Here is a 15,466-nt window from a genome sequence, read left to right on the forward strand (position 1 = left end):
GATTTCCACCCCTCCCTCTATACCGCAGCAACACGTATTTTACACCCCTTTCACAACGCGCTTTTCGCGCCCCAACTCTCCCTAGCCGCGTGACTAACGAGCTCCGAGCTAAAACATATCGCAAATGTCAAAAATATGATGTCAGGCTTAATATATATCACGCACGTGCGTTCTGTTCCTCACGTACGTACAAAAATAATTAAAAAGGGAATGCAACACGAGGACTTCCCAGGAGGTCACCCATCCTAGTACTACTCTCGCCCAAGCACGCTTAACTTCGGAGTTCTGATGGGATCCGGTGCTTTAGTGCTGGTATGATCGCATCCGGCATGTTACCCCCGGCTTCATCCCTTATGCTTCCCACTCCCACGTCCGCTGCAAAGACGGCTATACATTCTTACTACCATTACAACCGTCGCCTACTAATGGATAATGCCCTATACTACTTACTCTCTCGCTCAACTACGAAGACGAGTTTACCACGATTTCCACCCCTCCCTCTATACCGCAGCAACACGTATTTTACACCCCTTTCACAACGCGCTTTTCGCGCCCCAACTCTCCCTAGCCGCGTGACTAACGAGCTCCGAGCTAAAACATATCGCAAATGTCAAAAATATGATGACAGGCTTAATATATATCACGCACGTGCGTTCTGTTCCTCACGTACGTACAAAAATAATTAAAAAGGGAATGCAACACGAGGACTTCCCAGGAGGTCACCCATCCTAGTACTACTCTCGCCCAAGCACGCTTAACTTCGGAGTTCTGATGGGATCCGGTGCTTTAGTGCTGGTATGATCGCATCCGGCATGTTACCCCCGGCTTCATCCCTTATGCTTCCCACTCCCACGTCCGCTGCAAAGACGGCTATACATTCTTACTACCATTACAACCGTCGCCTACTAATGGATAATGCCCTATACTACTTACTCTCTCGCTCAACTACGAAGACGAGTTTACCACGATTTCCACCCCTCCCTCTATACCGCAGCAACACGTATTTTACACCCCTTTCACAACGCGCTTTTCGCGCCCCAACTCTCCCTAGCCGCGTGACTAACGAGCTCCGAGCTAAAACATATCGCAAATGTCAAAAATATGATGACAGGCTTAATATATATCACGCACGTGCGTTCTGTTCCTCACGTACGTACAAAAATAATTAAAAAGGGAATGCAACACGAGGACTTCCCAAGAGGTCACCCATCCTAGTACTACTCTCGCCCAAGCACGCTTAACTTCGAAGTTCTGATGGGATCCGGTGCTTTAGTGCTGGTATGATCGCATCCGGCATGTTACCCCCGGCTTCATCCCTTATGCTTCCCACTCCCACGTCCGCTGCAAAGACGGCTATACATTCTTACTACCATTACAACCGTCGCCTACTAATGGATAATGCCCTATACTACTTACTCTCTCGCTCAACTACGAAGACGAGTTTACCACGATTTCCACCCCTCCCTCTATACCGCAGCAACACGTATTTTACACCCCTTTCACAACGCGCTTTTCGCGCCCCAACTCTCCCTAGCCGCGTGACTAACGAGCTCCGAGCTAAAACATATCGCAAATGTCAAAAATATGATGACAGGCTTAATATATATCACGCACGTGCGTTCTGTTCCTCACGTACGTACAAAAATAATTAAAAAGGGAATGCAACACGAGGACTTCCCAGGAGGTCACCCATCCTAGTACTACTCTCGCCCAAGCACGCTTAACTTCGAAGTTCTGATGGGATCCGGTGCTTTAGTGCTGGTATGATCGCATCCGGCATGTTACCCCCGGCTTCATCCCTTATGCTTCCCACTCCCACGTCCGCTGCAAAGACGGCTATACATTCTTACTACCATTACAACCGTCGCCTACTAATGGATAATGCCCTATACTACTTACTCTCTCGCTCAACTACGAAGACGAGTTTACCACGATTTCCACCCCTCCCTATATACCGCAGCAACACGTATTTTACACCCCTTTCACAACGCGCTTTTCGCGCCCCAACTCTCCCTAGCGGCGTGACTAACGAGCTCCGAGCTAAAACATATCGCAAATGTCAAAAATATGATGACAGGCTTAATATATATCACGCACGTGCGTTCTGTTCCTCACGTACGTACAAAAATAATTAAAAAGGGAATGCAACACGAGGACTTCCCAGGAGGTCACCCATCCTAGTACTACTCTCGCCCAAGCACGCTTAACTTCGAAGTTCTGATGGGATCCGGTGCTTTAGTGCTGGTATGATCGCATCCGGCATGTTACCCCCGGCTTCATCCCTTATGCTTCCCACTCCCACGTCCGCTGCAAAGACGGCTATACATTCTTACTACCATTACAACCGTCGCCTACTAATGGATAATGCCCTATACTACTTACTCTCTCGCTCAACTACGAAGACGAGTTTACCACGATTTCCACCCCTCCCTCTATACCGCAGCAACACGTATTTTACACCCCTTTCACAACGCGCTTTTCGCGCCCCAACTCTCCCTAGCCGCGTGACTAACGAGCTCCGAGCTAAAACATATCGCAAATGTCAAAAATATGATGACAGGCTTAATATATATCACGCACGTGCGTTCTGTTCCTCACGTACGTACAAAAATAATTAAAAAGGGAATGCAACACGAGGACTTCCCAGGAGGTCACCCATCCTAGTACTACTCTCGCCCAAGCACGCTTAACTTCGAAGTTCTGATGGGATCCGGTGCTTTAGTGCTGGTATGATCGCATCCGGCATGTTACCCCCGGCTTCATCCCTTATGCTTCCCACTCCCACGTCCGCTGCAAAGACGGCTATACATTCTTACTACCATTACAACCGTCGCCTACTAATGGATAATGCCCTATACTACTTACTCTCTCGCTCAACTACGAAGACGAGTTTACCACGATTTCCACCCCTCCCTCTATACCGCAGCAACACGTATTTTACACCCCTTTCACAACGCGCTTTTCGCGCCCCAACTCTCCCTAGCCGCGTGACTAACGAGCTCCGAGCTAAAACATATCGCAAATGTCAAAAATATGATGACAGGCTTAATATATATCACGCACGTGCGTTCTGTTCCTCACGTACGTACAAAAATAATTAAAAAGGGAATGCAACACGAGGACTTCCCAGGAGGTCACCCATCCTAGTACTACTCTCGCCCAAGCACGCTTAACTTCGAAGTTCTGATGGGATCCGGTGCTTTAGTGCTGGTATGATCGCATCCGGCATGTTACCCCCGGCTTCATCCCTTATGCTTCCCACTCCCACGTCCGCTGCAAAGACGGCTATACATTCTTACTACCATTACAACCGTCGCCTACTAATGGATAATGCCCTATACTACTTACTCTCTCGCTCAACTACGAAGACGAGTTTACCACGATTTCCACCCCTCCCTATATACCGCAGCAACACGTATTTTACACCCCTTTCACAACGCGCTTTTCGCGCCCCAACTCTCCCTAGCGGCGTGACTAACGAGCTCCGAGCTAAAACATATCGCAAATGTCAAAAATATGATGACAGGCTTAATATATATCACGCACGTGCGTTCTGTTCCTCACGTACGTACAAAAATAATTAAAAAGGGAATGCAACACGAGGACTTCCCAGGAGGTCACCCATCCTAGTACTACTCTCGCCCAAGCACGCTTAACTTCGAAGTTCTGATGGGATCCGGTGCTTTAGTGCTGGTATGATCGCATCCGGCATGTTACCCCCGGCTTCATCCCTTATGCTTCCCACTCCCACGTCCGCTGCAAAGACGGCTATACATTCTTACTACCATTACAACCGTCGCCTACTAATGGATAATGCCCTATACTACTTACTCTCTCGCTCAACTACGAAGACGAGTTTACCACGATTTCCACCCCTCCCTCTATACCGCAGCAACACGTATTTTACACCCCTTTCACAACGCGCTTTTCGCGCCCCAACTCTCCCTAGCCGCGTGACTAACGAGCTCCGAGCTAAAACATATCGCAAATGTCAAAAATATGATGACAGGCTTAATATATATCACGCACGTGCGTTCTGTTCCTCACGTACGTACAAAAATAATTAAAAAGGGAATGCAACACGAGGACTTCCCAGGAGGTCACCCATCCTAGTACTACTCTCGCCCAAGCACGCTTAACTTCGGAGTTCTGATGGGATCCGGTGCTTTAGTGCTGGTATGATCGCATCCGGCATGTTACCCCCGGCTTCATCCCTTATGCTTCCCACTCCCACGTCCGCTGCAAAGACGGCTATACATTCTTACTACCATTACAACCGTCGCCTACTAATGAATAATGCCCTATACTACTTACTCTCTCGCTCAACTACGAAGACGAGTTTACCACGATTTCCACCCCTCCCTCTATACCGCAGCAACACGTATTTTACACCCCTTTCACAACGCGCTTTTCGCGCCCCAACTCTCCCTAGCCGCGTGACTAACGAGCTCCGAGCTAAAACATATCGCAAATGTCAAAAATATGATGACAGGCTTAATATATATCACGCACGTGCGTTCTGTTCCTCACGTACGTACAAAAATAATTAAAAAGGGAATGCAACACGAGGACTTCCCAGGAGGTCACCCATCCTAGTACTACTCTCGCCCAAGCACGCTTAACTTCGGAGTTCTGATGGGATCCGGTGCTTTAGTGCTGGTATGATCGCATCCGGCATGTTACCCCCGGCTTCATCCCTTATGCTTCCCACTCCCACGTCCGCTGCAAAGACGGCTATACATTCTTACTACCATTACAACCGTCGCCTACTAATGGATAATGCCCTATACTACTTACTCTCTCGCTCAACTACGAAGACGAGTTTACCACGATTTCCACCCCTCCCTCTATACCGCAGCAACACGTATTTTACACCCCTTTCACAACGCGCTTTTCGCGCCCCAACTGTCCCTAGCCGCGTGACTAACGAGCTCCGAGCTAAAACATATCGCAAATGTCAAAAATATGATGACAGGCTTAATATATATCACGCACGTGCGTTCTGTTCCTCACGTACGTACAAAAATAATTAAAAAGGGAATGCAACACGAGGACTTCCCAGGAGGTCACCCATCCTAGTACTACTCTCGCCCAAGCACGCTTAACTTCGGAGTTCTGATGGGATCCGGTGCTTTAGTGCTGGTATGATCGCATCCGGCATGTTACCCCCGGCTTCATCCCTTATGCTTCCCACTCCCACGTCCGCTGCAAAGACGGCTATACATTCTTACTACCATTACAACCGTCGCCTACTAATGGATAATGCCCTATACTACTTACTCTCTCGCTCAATTACGAAGACGAGTTTACCACGATTTCCACCCCTCCCTCTATACCGCAGCAACACGTATTTTACACCCCTTTCACAACGCGCTTTTCGCGCCCCAACTCTCCCTAGCCGCGTGACTAACGAGCTCCGAGCTAAAACATATCGCAAATGTCAAAAATATGACGACAGGCTTAATATATATCACGCACGTGCGTTCTGTTCCTCACGTACGTACAAAAATAATTAAAAAGGGAATGCAACACGAGGACTTCCCAGGAGGTCATCCATCCTAGTACTACTCTCGCCCAAGCACGCTTAACTTCGGAGTTCTGATGGGATCCGGTGCTTTAGTGCTGGTATGATCGCATCCGGCATGTTACCCCCGGCTTCATCCCTTATGCTTCCCACTCCCACGTCCGCTGCAAAGACGGCTATACATTCTTACTACCATTACAACCGTCGCCTACTAATGGATAATGCCCTATACTACTTACTCTCTCGCTCAACTACGAAGACGAGTTTACCACGATTTCCACCCCTCCCTCTATACCGCAGCAACACGTATTTTACACCCCTTTCACAACGCGCTTTTCGCGCCCCAACTCTCCCTAGCCGCGTGACTAACGAGCTCCGAGCTAAAACATATCGCAAATGTCAAAAATATGACGACAGGCTTAATATATATCACGCACGTGCGTTCTGTTCCTCACGTACGTACAAAAATAATTAAAAAGGGAATGCAACACGAGGACTTCCCAGGAGGTCACCCATCCTAGTAATACTCTTGCCCAAGCACGCTTAACTTCGGAGTTCTGATGGGATCCGGTGCTTTAGTGCTGGTATGATCGCATCCGGCATGTTACCCCCGGCTTCATCCCTTATGCTTCCCACTCCCACGTCCGCTGCAAAGACGGCTATACATTCTTACTACCATTACAACCGTCGCCTACTAATGGATAATGCCCTATACTACTTACTCTCTCGCTCAACTACGAAGACGAGTTTACCACGATTTCCACCCCTCCCTCTATACCGCAGCAACACGTATTTTACACCCCTTTCACAACGCGCTTTTCGCGCCCCAACTCTCCCTAGCCGCGTGACTAACGAGCTCCGAGCTAAAACATATCGCAAATGTCAAAAATATGACGACAGGCTTAATATATATCACGCACGTGCGTTCTGTTCCTCACGTACGTACAAAAATAATTAAAAAGGGAATGCAACACGAGGACTTCCCAGGAGGTCATCCATCCTTGTACTACTCTCGCCCAAGCACGCTTAACTTCGGAGTTCTGATGGGATCCGGTGCTTTAGTGCTGGTATGATCGCATCCGACATGTTACCCCCGGCTTCATCCCTTATGCTTCCCACTCCCACGTCCGCTACAAAGACGGCTATACATTCTTACTACCATTACAACCGTCGCCTACTAATGGATAATGCCCTATACTACTTACTCTCTCGCTCAACTACGAAGACGAGTTTACCACGATTTCCACCCCTCCCTCTATACCGCAGAAACACGTATTTTACACCCCTTTCACAACGCGCTTTTCGCGCCCCAACTCTCCCTAGCCGCGTGACTAACGAGCTCCGAGCTAAAACATATCGCAAATGTCAAAAATATGATGACAGGCTTAATATATATCACGCACGTGCGTTCTGTTCCTCACGTACGTACAAAAATAATTAAAAAGGGAATGCAACACGAGGACTTCCCAGGAGGTCACCCATCCTAGTACTACTCTCGCCCAAGCACGCTTAACTTCGGAGTTCTGATGGGATCCGGTGCTTTAGTGCTGGTATGATCGCATCCGACATGTTACCCCCGGCTTCATCCCTTATGCTTCCCACTCCCACGTCCGCTACAAAGACGGCTATACATTCTTACTACCATTACAACCGTCGCCTACTAATGGATAATGCCCTATACTACTTACTCTCTCGCTCAACTACGAAGACGAGTTTACCACGATTTCCACCCCTCCCTCTATACCGCAGCAACACGTATTTTACACCCCTTTCACAACGCGCTTTTCGCGCCCCAACTCTCCCTAGCCGCGTGACTAACGAGCTCCGAGCTAAAACATATCGCAAATGTCAAAAATATGATGACAGGCTTAATATATATCACGCACGTGCGTTCTGTTCCTCACGTACGTACAAAAATAATTAAAAAGGGAATGCAACACCAGGACTTCCCAGGAGGTCACCCATCCTAGTACTACTCTCGCCCAAGCACGCTTAACTTCGGAGTTCTGATGGGATCCGGTGCTTTAGTGCTGGTATGATCGCATCCGACATGTTACCCCCGGCTTCATCCCTTATGCTTCCCACTCCCACGTCCGCTGCAAAGACGGCTATACATTCTTACTACCATTACAACCGTCGCCTACTAATGGATAATGCCCTATACTACTTACTCTCTCGCTCAACTACGAAGACGAGTTTACCACGATTTCCACCCCTCCCTCTATACCGCAGCAACACGTATTTTACACCCCTTTCACAACGCGCTTTTCGCGCCCCAACTCTCCCTAGCCGCGTGACTAACGAGCTCCGAGCTAAAACATATCGCAAATGTCAAAAATATGATGACAGGCTTAATATATATCACGCACGTGCGTTCTGTTCCTCACGTACGTACAAAAATAATTAAAAAGGGAATGCAACACGAGGACTTCCCAGGAGGTCACCCATCCTAGTACTACTCTCGCCCAAGCACGCTTAACTTCGAAGTTCTGATGGGATCCGGTGCTTTAGTGCTGGTATGATCGCATCCGGCATGTTACCCCCGGCTTCATCCCTTATGCTTCCCACTCCCACGTCCGCTGCAAAGACGGCTATACATTCTTACTACCATTACAACCGTCGCCTACTAATGGATAATGCCCTATACTACTTACTCTCTCGCTCAACTACGAAGACGAGTTTACCACGATTTCCACCCCTCCCTCTATACCGCAGCAACACGTATTTTACACCCCTTTCACAACGCGCTTTTCGCGCCCCAACTCTCCCTAGCCGCGTGACTAACGAGCTCCGAGCTAAAACATATCGCAAATGTCAAAAATATGATGACAGGCTTAATATATATCACGCACGTGCGTTCTGTTCCTCACGTACGTACAAAAATAATTAAAAAGGGAATGCAACACGAGGACTTCCCAGGAGGTCACCCATCCTAGTACTACTCTCGCCCAAGCACGCTTAACTTCGAAGTTCTGATGGGATCCGGTGCTTTAGTGCTGGTATGATCGCATCCGGCATGTTACCCCCGGCTTCATCCCTTATGCTTCCCACTCCCACGTCCGCTGCAAAGACGGCTATACATTCTTACTACCATTACAACCGTCGCCTACTAATGGATAATGCCCTATACTACTTACTCTCTCGCTCAACTACGAAGACGAGTTTACCACGATTTCCACCCCTCCCTCTATACCGCAGCAACACGTATTTTACACCCCTTTCACAACGCGCTTTTCGCGCCCCAACTCTCCCTAGCCGCGTGACTAACGAGCTCCGAGCTAAAACATATCGCAAATGTCAAAAATATGATGACAGGCTTAATATATATCACGCACGTGCGTTCTGTTCCTCACGTACGTACAAAAATAATTAAAAAGGGAATGCAACACGAGGACTTCCCAGGAGGTCACCCATCCTAGTACTACTCTCGCCCAAGCACGCTTAACTTCGGAGTTCTAATGGGATCCGGTGCTTTAGTGCTGGTATGATCGCATCCGGCATGTTACCCCCGGCATCATCCCTTATGCTTCCCACTCCCACGTCCGCTGCAAAGACGGCTATACATTCTTACTACCATTAAAACCGTCGCCTACTAATGGATAATGCCCTATACTACTTACTCTCTCGCTCAACTACGAAGACGAGTTTACCACGATTTCCACCCCTCCCTCTATACCGCAGCAACACGTATTTTACACCCATTTCACAACGCGCTTTTCGCGCCCCAACTCTCCCTAGCCGCGTGACTAACGAGCTCCGAGCTAAAACATATCGCAAATGTCAAAAATATGACGACAGGCTTAATATATATCACGCACGTGCGTTCTGTTCCTCACGTACGTACAAAAATAATTAAAAAGGGAATGCAACACGAGGACTTCCCAGGAGGTCACCCATCCTAGTACTACTCTCGCCCAAGCACTCTTAACTTCGGAGTTCTGATGGGATCCGGTGCTTTAGTGCTGGTATGATCGCATCCGGCATGTTACCCCCGGCTTCATCCCTTATGCTTCCCACTCCCACGTCCGCTGCAAAGACGGCTATACATTCTTACTACCATTACAACCGTCGCCTACTAATGGATAATGCCCTATACTACTTACTCTCTCGCTCAACTACGAAGACGACTTTACCACGATTTCCACCCCTCCCTCTATACCGCAGCAACACGTATTTTACACCCCTTTCACAACGCGCTTTTCGCGCCCCAACTCTCCCTAGCCGCGTGACTAACGAGCTCCGAGCTAAAACATATCGCAAATGTCAAAAATATGACAACAGGCTTAATATATATCACGCACGTGCGTTCTGTTCCTCACGTACGTACAAAAATAATTAAAAAGGGAATGCAACACGAGGACTTCCCAGGAGGTCATCCATCCTAGTACTACTCTCGCCCAAGCACGCTTAACTTCGGAGTTCTGATGGGATCCGGTGCTTTAGTGCTGGTATGATCGCATCCGGCATGTTACCCCCGGCTTCATCCCTTATGCTTCCCACTCCCACGTCCGCTGCAAAGACGGCTATACATTCTTACTACCATTACAACCGTCGCCTACTAATGGATAATGCCCTATACTACTTACTCTCTCGCTCAACTACGAAGACGAGTTTACCACGATTTCCACCCCTCCCTCTATACCGCAGCAACACGTATTTTACACCCCTTTCACAACGCGCTTTTCGCGCCCCAACTCTCCCTAGCCGCGTGACTAACGAGCTCCGAGCTAAAACATATCGCAAATGTCAAAAATATGACGACAGGCTTAATATATATCACGCACGTGCGTTCTGTTCCTCACGTACGTACAAAAATAATTAAAAAGGGAATGCAACACGAGGACTTCCCAGGAGGTCATCCATCCTAGTACTACTCTCGCCCAAGCACGCTTAACTTCGGAGTTCTGATGGGATCCGGTGCTTTAGTGCTGGTATGATCGCATCCGGCATGTTACCCCCGGCTTCATCCCTTATGCTTCCCACTCCCACGTCCGCTGCAAAGACGGCTATGCATTCTTACTACCATTACAACCGTCGCCTACTAATGGATAATGCCCTATACTACTTACTCTCTCTCTCAACTACGAAGACGAGTTTACCACGATTTCCACCCCTCCCTCTATACCGCAGCAACACGTATTTTACACCCCTTTCACAACGCGCTTTTCGCGCCCCAACTCTCCCTAGCCGCGTGACTAACGAGCTCCGAGCTAAAACATATCGCAAATGTCAAAAATATGATGACAGGCTTAATATATATCACGCACGTGCGTTCTGTTCCTCACGTACGTACAAAAATAATTAAAAAGGGAATGCAACACGAGGACTTCCCAGGAGGTCACCCATCCTAGTACAACTCTCGCCCAAGCACGCTTAACTTCGGAGTTCTGATGGGATCCGGTGCTTTAGTGCTGGTATGATCGCATCCGACATGTCACCCCCGGCTTCATCCCTTATGCTTCCCACTCCCACGTCCGCTGCAAAGACGGCTATACATTCTTACTACCATTACAACCGTCGCCTACTAATGGATAATGCCCTATACTACTTACTCTCTCGCTCAACTACGAAGACGAGTTTACCACGATTTCCACCCCTCCCTCTATACCGCAGCAGCACGTATTTTACACCCCTTTCACAACGCGCTTTTCGCGCCCCAACTCTCCCTAGCCGCGTGACTAACGAGCTCCGAGCTAAAACATATCGCAAATGTCAAAAATATGATGACAGGCTTAATATATATCACGCACGTGCGTTCTGTTCCTCACGTACGTACAAAAATAATTAAAAAGGGAATGCAACACCAGGACTTCCCAGGAGGTCACCCATCCTAGTACTACTCTCGCCCAAGCACGCTTAACTTCGGAGTTCTGATGGGATCCGGTGCTTTAGTGCTGGTATGATCGCATCCGACATGTCACCCCCGGCTTCATCCCTTATGCTTCCCACTCCCACGTCCGCTGCAAAGACGGCTATACATTCTTACTACCATTACAACCGTCGCCTACTAATGGATAATGCCCTATAGTACTTACTCTCTCGCTCAACTACGAAGACGAGTTTACCACGATTTCCACCCCTCCCTCTATACCGCAGCAACACGTATTTTACACCCCTTTCACAACGCGCTTTTCGCGCCCCAACTCTCCCTAGCCGCGTGACTAACGAGCTCCGAGCTAAAACATATCGCAAATGTCAAAAATATGATGACAGGCTTAATATATATCACGCACGTGCGTTCTGTTCCTCACGTACGTACAAAAATAATTAAAAAGGGAATGCAACACGAGGACTTCCCAGGAGGTCACCCATCCTAGTACTACTCTCGCCCAAGCACGCTTAACTTCGGAGTTCTGATGGGATCCGGTGCTTTAGTGCTGGTATGATCGCATCCGACATGTCACCCCCGGCTTCATCCCTTATGCTTCCCACTCCCACGTCCGCTGCAAAGACGGCTATACATTCTTACTACCATTACAACCGTCGCCTACTAATGGATAATGCCCTATACTACTTACTCTCTCTCTCTCAACTACGAAGACGAGTTTACCACGATTTCCACCCCTCCCTCTATACCGCAGCAACACGTATTTTACACCCCTTTCACAACGCGCTTTTCGCGCCCCAACTCTCCCTAGCCGCGTGACTAACGAGCTTCGAGCTAAAACATATCGCAAATGTCAAAAATATGATGACAGGCTTAATATATATCACGCACGTGCGTTCTGTTCCTCACGTACGTACAAAAATAATTAAAAAGGGAATGCAACACGAGGACTTCCCAGGAGGTCACCCATCCTAGTACTACTCTCGCCCAAGCACGCTTAACTTCGGAGTTCTGATGGGATCCGGTGCTTTAGTGCTGGTATGATCGCATCCGACATGTCACCCCCGGCTTCATCCCTTATGCTTCCCACTCCCACGTCCGCTGCAAAGACGGCTATACATTCTTACTACCATTACAACCGTCGCCTACTAATGGATAATGCCCTATACTACTTACTCTCTCTCTCAACTACGAAGACGAGTTTACCACGGTTTCCACCCCTCCCTCTATACCGCAGCAACACGTATTTTACACCCCTTTCACAACGCGCTTTTCGCGCCCCAACTCTCCCTAGCCGCGTGACTAACGAGCTCCGAGCTAAAACATATCGCAAATGTCAAAAATATGATGACAGGCTTAATATATATCACGCACGTGCGTTCTGTTCCTCACGTACGTACAAAAATAATTAAAAAGGGAATGCAACACGAGGACTTCCCAGGAGGTCACCCATCCTAGTACAACTCTCGCCCAAGCACGCTTAACTTCGGAGTTCTGATGGGATCCGGTGCTTTAGTGCTGGTATGATCGCATCCGACATGTCACCCCCGGCTTCATCCCTTATGCTTCCCACTCCCACGTCCGCTGCAAAGACGGCTATACATTCTTACTACCATTACAACCGTCGCCTACTAATGGATAATGCCCTATACTACTTACTCTCTCGCTCAACTACGAAGACGAGTTTACCACGATTTCCACCCCTCCCTCTATACCGCAGCAACACGTATTTTACACCCCTTTCACAACGCGCTTTTCGCACCCCAACTCTCCCTAGCCGCGTGACTAACGAGCTCCGAGCTAAAACATATCGCAAATGTCAAAAATATGATGACAGGCTTAATATATATCACGCACGTGCGTTCTGTTCCTCACGTACGTACAAAAATAATTAAAAAGGGAATGCAACACTTGGACTTCCCAGGAGGTCACCCATCCTAGTACTACTCTCGACCAAGCACGCTTAACTTCGAAGTTCTGATGGGATCCGGTGCTTTAGTGCTGGTATGATCGCATCCGACATGTTACCACCGGCTTCATCCCTTATGCTTCCCACTCCCACGTCCGCTACAAAGACGGCTATACATTCTTACTACCATTACAACCGTCGCCTACTAATGGATAATGCCCTATACTACTTACTCTCTCGCTCAACTACGAAGACGAGTTTACCACTATTTCCACCCCTCCCTCTATACCGCAGCAACACGTATTTTACACCCCTTTCACAACGCGCTTTTCGCGTCCCAACTCTCCCTAGCCGCGTGACTAACGAGCTCCGAGCTAAAACATATCGCAAATGTCAAAAATATGATGACAGGCTTAATATATATCACGCACGTGCGTTCTGTTCCTCACGTACGTACAAAAATAATTAAAAAGGGAATGCAACACGAGGACTTCCCAGGAGGTCACCCATCCTAGTACTACTCTCGCCCAAGCACGCTTAACTTCGAAGTTCTGATGGGATCCGGTGCTTTAGTGCTGGTATGATCGCATCCGACATGTTACCACCGGCTTCATCCCTTATGCTTCCCACTCCCACGTCCGCTACAAAGACGGCTATACATTCTTACTACCATTACAACCGTCGCCTACTAATGGATAATGCCCTATACTACTTACTCTCTCGCTCAACTACGAAGACGAGTTTACCACTATTTCCACCCCTCCCTCTATACCGCAGCAACACGTATTTTACACTCCTTTCACAACGCGCTTTTCGCGCCCCAACTCTCCCTAGCCGCGTGACTAACGAGCTCCGAGCTAAAACATATCGCAAATGTCAAAAATATGATGACAGGCTTAATATATATCACGCACGTGCGTTCTGTTCCTCACGTACGTACAAAAATAATTAAAAAGGGAATGCAACACGAGGACTTCCCAGGAGGTCACCCATCCTAGTACAACTCTCGCCCAAGCACGCTTAACTTCGGAGTTCTGATGGGATCCGGTGCTTTAGTGCTGGTATGATCGCATCCGACATGTCACCCCCGGCTTCATCCCTTATGCTTCCCACTCCCACGTCCGCTGCAAAGACGGCTATACATTCTTACTACCATTACAACCGTCGCCTACTAATGGATAATGCCCTATACTACTTACTCTCTCGCTCAACTACGAAGACGAGTTTACCACGATTTCCACCCCTCCCTCTATACCGCAGCAACACGTATTTTACACCCCTTTCACAACGCGCTTTTCGCGCCCCAACTCTCCCTAGCCGCGTGACTAACGAGCTCCGAGCTAAAACATATCGCAAATGTCAAAAATATGATGACAGGCTTAATATATATCACGCACGTGCGTTCTGTTCCTCACGTACGTACAAAAATAATTAAAAAGGGAATGCAACACGAGGACTTCCCAGGAGGTCACCCATCCTAGTACTACTCTCGCCCAAGCACGCTTAACTTCGGAGTTCTGATGGGATCCGGTGCTTTAGTGCTGGTATGATCGCATCCGACATGTCACCCCCGGCTTCATCCCTTATGCTTCCCACTCCCACGTCCGCTGCAAAGACGGCTATACATTCTTACTACCATTACAACCGTCGCCTACTAATGGATAATGCCCTATACTACTTACTCTCTCGCTCAACTACGAAGACGAGTTTACCACGATTTCCACCCCTCCCTCTATACCGCAGCAACACGTATTTTACACCCCTTTCACAACGCGCTTTTCGCGCCCCAACTCTCCCTAGCCGCGTGACTAACGAGCTCCGAGCTAAAACATATCGCAAATGTCAAAAATATGATGACAGGCTTAATATATATCACGCACGTGCGTTCTGTTCCTCACGTACGTACAAAAATAATTAAAAAGGGAATGCAACACGAGGACTTCCCAGGAGGTCACCCATCCTAGTACTACTCTCGCCCAAGCACGCTTAACTTCGGAGTTCTGATGGGATCCGGTGCTTTAGTGCTGGTATGATCGCATCCGACATGTTACCACCGGCTTCATCCCTTATGCTTCCCACTCCCACGTCCGCTACAAAGACGGCTATACATTCTTACTACCATTACAACCGTCGCCTACTAATGGATAATGCCCTATACTACTTACTCTCTCGCTCAACTACGAAGACGAGTTTACCACTATTTCCA

The 15,466-nt window shown here is 48.4% G+C and overlaps 32 non-coding genes across 32 annotated transcripts; all 32 read right to left on the reverse strand.

Annotated features, from left to right (window-relative positions):
- Nucleotides 1-207: 207 nt before the first annotated feature.
- LOC147969648 (5S ribosomal RNA) lies at nt 208-326 on the reverse strand. The gene has a single exon (XR_015605151.1). It is a non-coding gene; the product is annotated as a 5S ribosomal RNA (ribosomal RNA).
- A 364-nt stretch (nt 327-690) lies between these two features.
- Nucleotides 691-809, reverse strand: LOC147969649 (5S ribosomal RNA). The gene has a single exon (XR_015605152.1). It is a non-coding gene; the product is annotated as a 5S ribosomal RNA (ribosomal RNA).
- Nucleotides 810-1,173: 364 nt separating this feature from the next.
- Nucleotides 1,174-1,292, reverse strand: LOC147969650 (5S ribosomal RNA). Its single transcript, XR_015606172.1, has one exon. It is a non-coding gene; the product is annotated as a 5S ribosomal RNA (ribosomal RNA).
- A 364-nt stretch (nt 1,293-1,656) lies between these two features.
- On the reverse strand, nt 1,657-1,775 carry LOC147969651 (5S ribosomal RNA). Its single transcript, XR_015606091.1, has one exon. It is a non-coding gene; the product is annotated as a 5S ribosomal RNA (ribosomal RNA).
- Nucleotides 1,776-2,139: 364 nt separating this feature from the next.
- LOC147969652 (5S ribosomal RNA) lies at nt 2,140-2,258 on the reverse strand. The gene has a single exon (XR_015606092.1). It is a non-coding gene; the product is annotated as a 5S ribosomal RNA (ribosomal RNA).
- Nucleotides 2,259-2,622: 364 nt separating this feature from the next.
- On the reverse strand, nt 2,623-2,741 carry LOC147969653 (5S ribosomal RNA). Its single transcript, XR_015606093.1, has one exon. It is a non-coding gene; the product is annotated as a 5S ribosomal RNA (ribosomal RNA).
- A 364-nt stretch (nt 2,742-3,105) lies between these two features.
- On the reverse strand, nt 3,106-3,224 carry LOC147969654 (5S ribosomal RNA). Its single transcript, XR_015606094.1, has one exon. It is a non-coding gene; the product is annotated as a 5S ribosomal RNA (ribosomal RNA).
- Nucleotides 3,225-3,588: 364 nt separating this feature from the next.
- On the reverse strand, nt 3,589-3,707 carry LOC147969655 (5S ribosomal RNA). The gene has a single exon (XR_015606095.1). It is a non-coding gene; the product is annotated as a 5S ribosomal RNA (ribosomal RNA).
- A 364-nt stretch (nt 3,708-4,071) lies between these two features.
- Nucleotides 4,072-4,190, reverse strand: LOC147969656 (5S ribosomal RNA). The gene has a single exon (XR_015605153.1). It is a non-coding gene; the product is annotated as a 5S ribosomal RNA (ribosomal RNA).
- Nucleotides 4,191-4,554: 364 nt separating this feature from the next.
- On the reverse strand, nt 4,555-4,673 carry LOC147969657 (5S ribosomal RNA). Its single transcript, XR_015605154.1, has one exon. It is a non-coding gene; the product is annotated as a 5S ribosomal RNA (ribosomal RNA).
- A 364-nt stretch (nt 4,674-5,037) lies between these two features.
- Nucleotides 5,038-5,156, reverse strand: LOC147969658 (5S ribosomal RNA). Its single transcript, XR_015605155.1, has one exon. It is a non-coding gene; the product is annotated as a 5S ribosomal RNA (ribosomal RNA).
- A 364-nt stretch (nt 5,157-5,520) lies between these two features.
- Nucleotides 5,521-5,639, reverse strand: LOC147969659 (5S ribosomal RNA). The gene has a single exon (XR_015605962.1). It is a non-coding gene; the product is annotated as a 5S ribosomal RNA (ribosomal RNA).
- Nucleotides 5,640-6,003: 364 nt separating this feature from the next.
- On the reverse strand, nt 6,004-6,122 carry LOC147969660 (5S ribosomal RNA). Its single transcript, XR_015606681.1, has one exon. It is a non-coding gene; the product is annotated as a 5S ribosomal RNA (ribosomal RNA).
- Nucleotides 6,123-6,486: 364 nt separating this feature from the next.
- LOC147969661 (5S ribosomal RNA) lies at nt 6,487-6,605 on the reverse strand. The gene has a single exon (XR_015606526.1). It is a non-coding gene; the product is annotated as a 5S ribosomal RNA (ribosomal RNA).
- Nucleotides 6,606-6,969: 364 nt separating this feature from the next.
- LOC147969662 (5S ribosomal RNA) lies at nt 6,970-7,088 on the reverse strand. The gene has a single exon (XR_015605157.1). It is a non-coding gene; the product is annotated as a 5S ribosomal RNA (ribosomal RNA).
- Nucleotides 7,089-7,452: 364 nt separating this feature from the next.
- Nucleotides 7,453-7,571, reverse strand: LOC147969663 (5S ribosomal RNA). The gene has a single exon (XR_015605981.1). It is a non-coding gene; the product is annotated as a 5S ribosomal RNA (ribosomal RNA).
- Nucleotides 7,572-7,935: 364 nt separating this feature from the next.
- LOC147969664 (5S ribosomal RNA) lies at nt 7,936-8,054 on the reverse strand. Its single transcript, XR_015606096.1, has one exon. It is a non-coding gene; the product is annotated as a 5S ribosomal RNA (ribosomal RNA).
- Nucleotides 8,055-8,418: 364 nt separating this feature from the next.
- Nucleotides 8,419-8,537, reverse strand: LOC147969665 (5S ribosomal RNA). The gene has a single exon (XR_015606097.1). It is a non-coding gene; the product is annotated as a 5S ribosomal RNA (ribosomal RNA).
- Nucleotides 8,538-8,901: 364 nt separating this feature from the next.
- LOC147969666 (5S ribosomal RNA) lies at nt 8,902-9,020 on the reverse strand. Its single transcript, XR_015605771.1, has one exon. It is a non-coding gene; the product is annotated as a 5S ribosomal RNA (ribosomal RNA).
- A 364-nt stretch (nt 9,021-9,384) lies between these two features.
- Nucleotides 9,385-9,503, reverse strand: LOC147969667 (5S ribosomal RNA). Its single transcript, XR_015605431.1, has one exon. It is a non-coding gene; the product is annotated as a 5S ribosomal RNA (ribosomal RNA).
- A 364-nt stretch (nt 9,504-9,867) lies between these two features.
- Nucleotides 9,868-9,986, reverse strand: LOC147969668 (5S ribosomal RNA). Its single transcript, XR_015605963.1, has one exon. It is a non-coding gene; the product is annotated as a 5S ribosomal RNA (ribosomal RNA).
- A 364-nt stretch (nt 9,987-10,350) lies between these two features.
- Nucleotides 10,351-10,469, reverse strand: LOC147969669 (5S ribosomal RNA). The gene has a single exon (XR_015605965.1). It is a non-coding gene; the product is annotated as a 5S ribosomal RNA (ribosomal RNA).
- Nucleotides 10,470-10,833: 364 nt separating this feature from the next.
- LOC147969670 (5S ribosomal RNA) lies at nt 10,834-10,952 on the reverse strand. Its single transcript, XR_015605907.1, has one exon. It is a non-coding gene; the product is annotated as a 5S ribosomal RNA (ribosomal RNA).
- Nucleotides 10,953-11,316: 364 nt separating this feature from the next.
- LOC147969671 (5S ribosomal RNA) lies at nt 11,317-11,435 on the reverse strand. The gene has a single exon (XR_015605982.1). It is a non-coding gene; the product is annotated as a 5S ribosomal RNA (ribosomal RNA).
- Nucleotides 11,436-11,799: 364 nt separating this feature from the next.
- LOC147969672 (5S ribosomal RNA) lies at nt 11,800-11,918 on the reverse strand. The gene has a single exon (XR_015605158.1). It is a non-coding gene; the product is annotated as a 5S ribosomal RNA (ribosomal RNA).
- A 366-nt stretch (nt 11,919-12,284) lies between these two features.
- On the reverse strand, nt 12,285-12,403 carry LOC147969673 (5S ribosomal RNA). Its single transcript, XR_015605159.1, has one exon. It is a non-coding gene; the product is annotated as a 5S ribosomal RNA (ribosomal RNA).
- A 364-nt stretch (nt 12,404-12,767) lies between these two features.
- Nucleotides 12,768-12,886, reverse strand: LOC147969674 (5S ribosomal RNA). The gene has a single exon (XR_015605908.1). It is a non-coding gene; the product is annotated as a 5S ribosomal RNA (ribosomal RNA).
- A 364-nt stretch (nt 12,887-13,250) lies between these two features.
- Nucleotides 13,251-13,369, reverse strand: LOC147969675 (5S ribosomal RNA). The gene has a single exon (XR_015606724.1). It is a non-coding gene; the product is annotated as a 5S ribosomal RNA (ribosomal RNA).
- Nucleotides 13,370-13,733: 364 nt separating this feature from the next.
- Nucleotides 13,734-13,852, reverse strand: LOC147969676 (5S ribosomal RNA). The gene has a single exon (XR_015606099.1). It is a non-coding gene; the product is annotated as a 5S ribosomal RNA (ribosomal RNA).
- Nucleotides 13,853-14,216: 364 nt separating this feature from the next.
- LOC147969677 (5S ribosomal RNA) lies at nt 14,217-14,335 on the reverse strand. Its single transcript, XR_015605909.1, has one exon. It is a non-coding gene; the product is annotated as a 5S ribosomal RNA (ribosomal RNA).
- A 364-nt stretch (nt 14,336-14,699) lies between these two features.
- Nucleotides 14,700-14,818, reverse strand: LOC147969678 (5S ribosomal RNA). Its single transcript, XR_015605160.1, has one exon. It is a non-coding gene; the product is annotated as a 5S ribosomal RNA (ribosomal RNA).
- Nucleotides 14,819-15,182: 364 nt separating this feature from the next.
- LOC147969679 (5S ribosomal RNA) lies at nt 15,183-15,301 on the reverse strand. Its single transcript, XR_015605161.1, has one exon. It is a non-coding gene; the product is annotated as a 5S ribosomal RNA (ribosomal RNA).
- Nucleotides 15,302-15,466: the final 165 nt, after the last annotated feature.

Source organism: Triticum urartu, chromosome 5A (genome assembly GCF_056163025.1).
Source record: "Triticum urartu cultivar PI428250 chromosome 5A, HENAU_Tu73, whole genome shotgun sequence".
Lineage (NCBI taxonomy): Eukaryota > Viridiplantae > Streptophyta > Magnoliopsida > Poales > Poaceae > Triticum > Triticum urartu.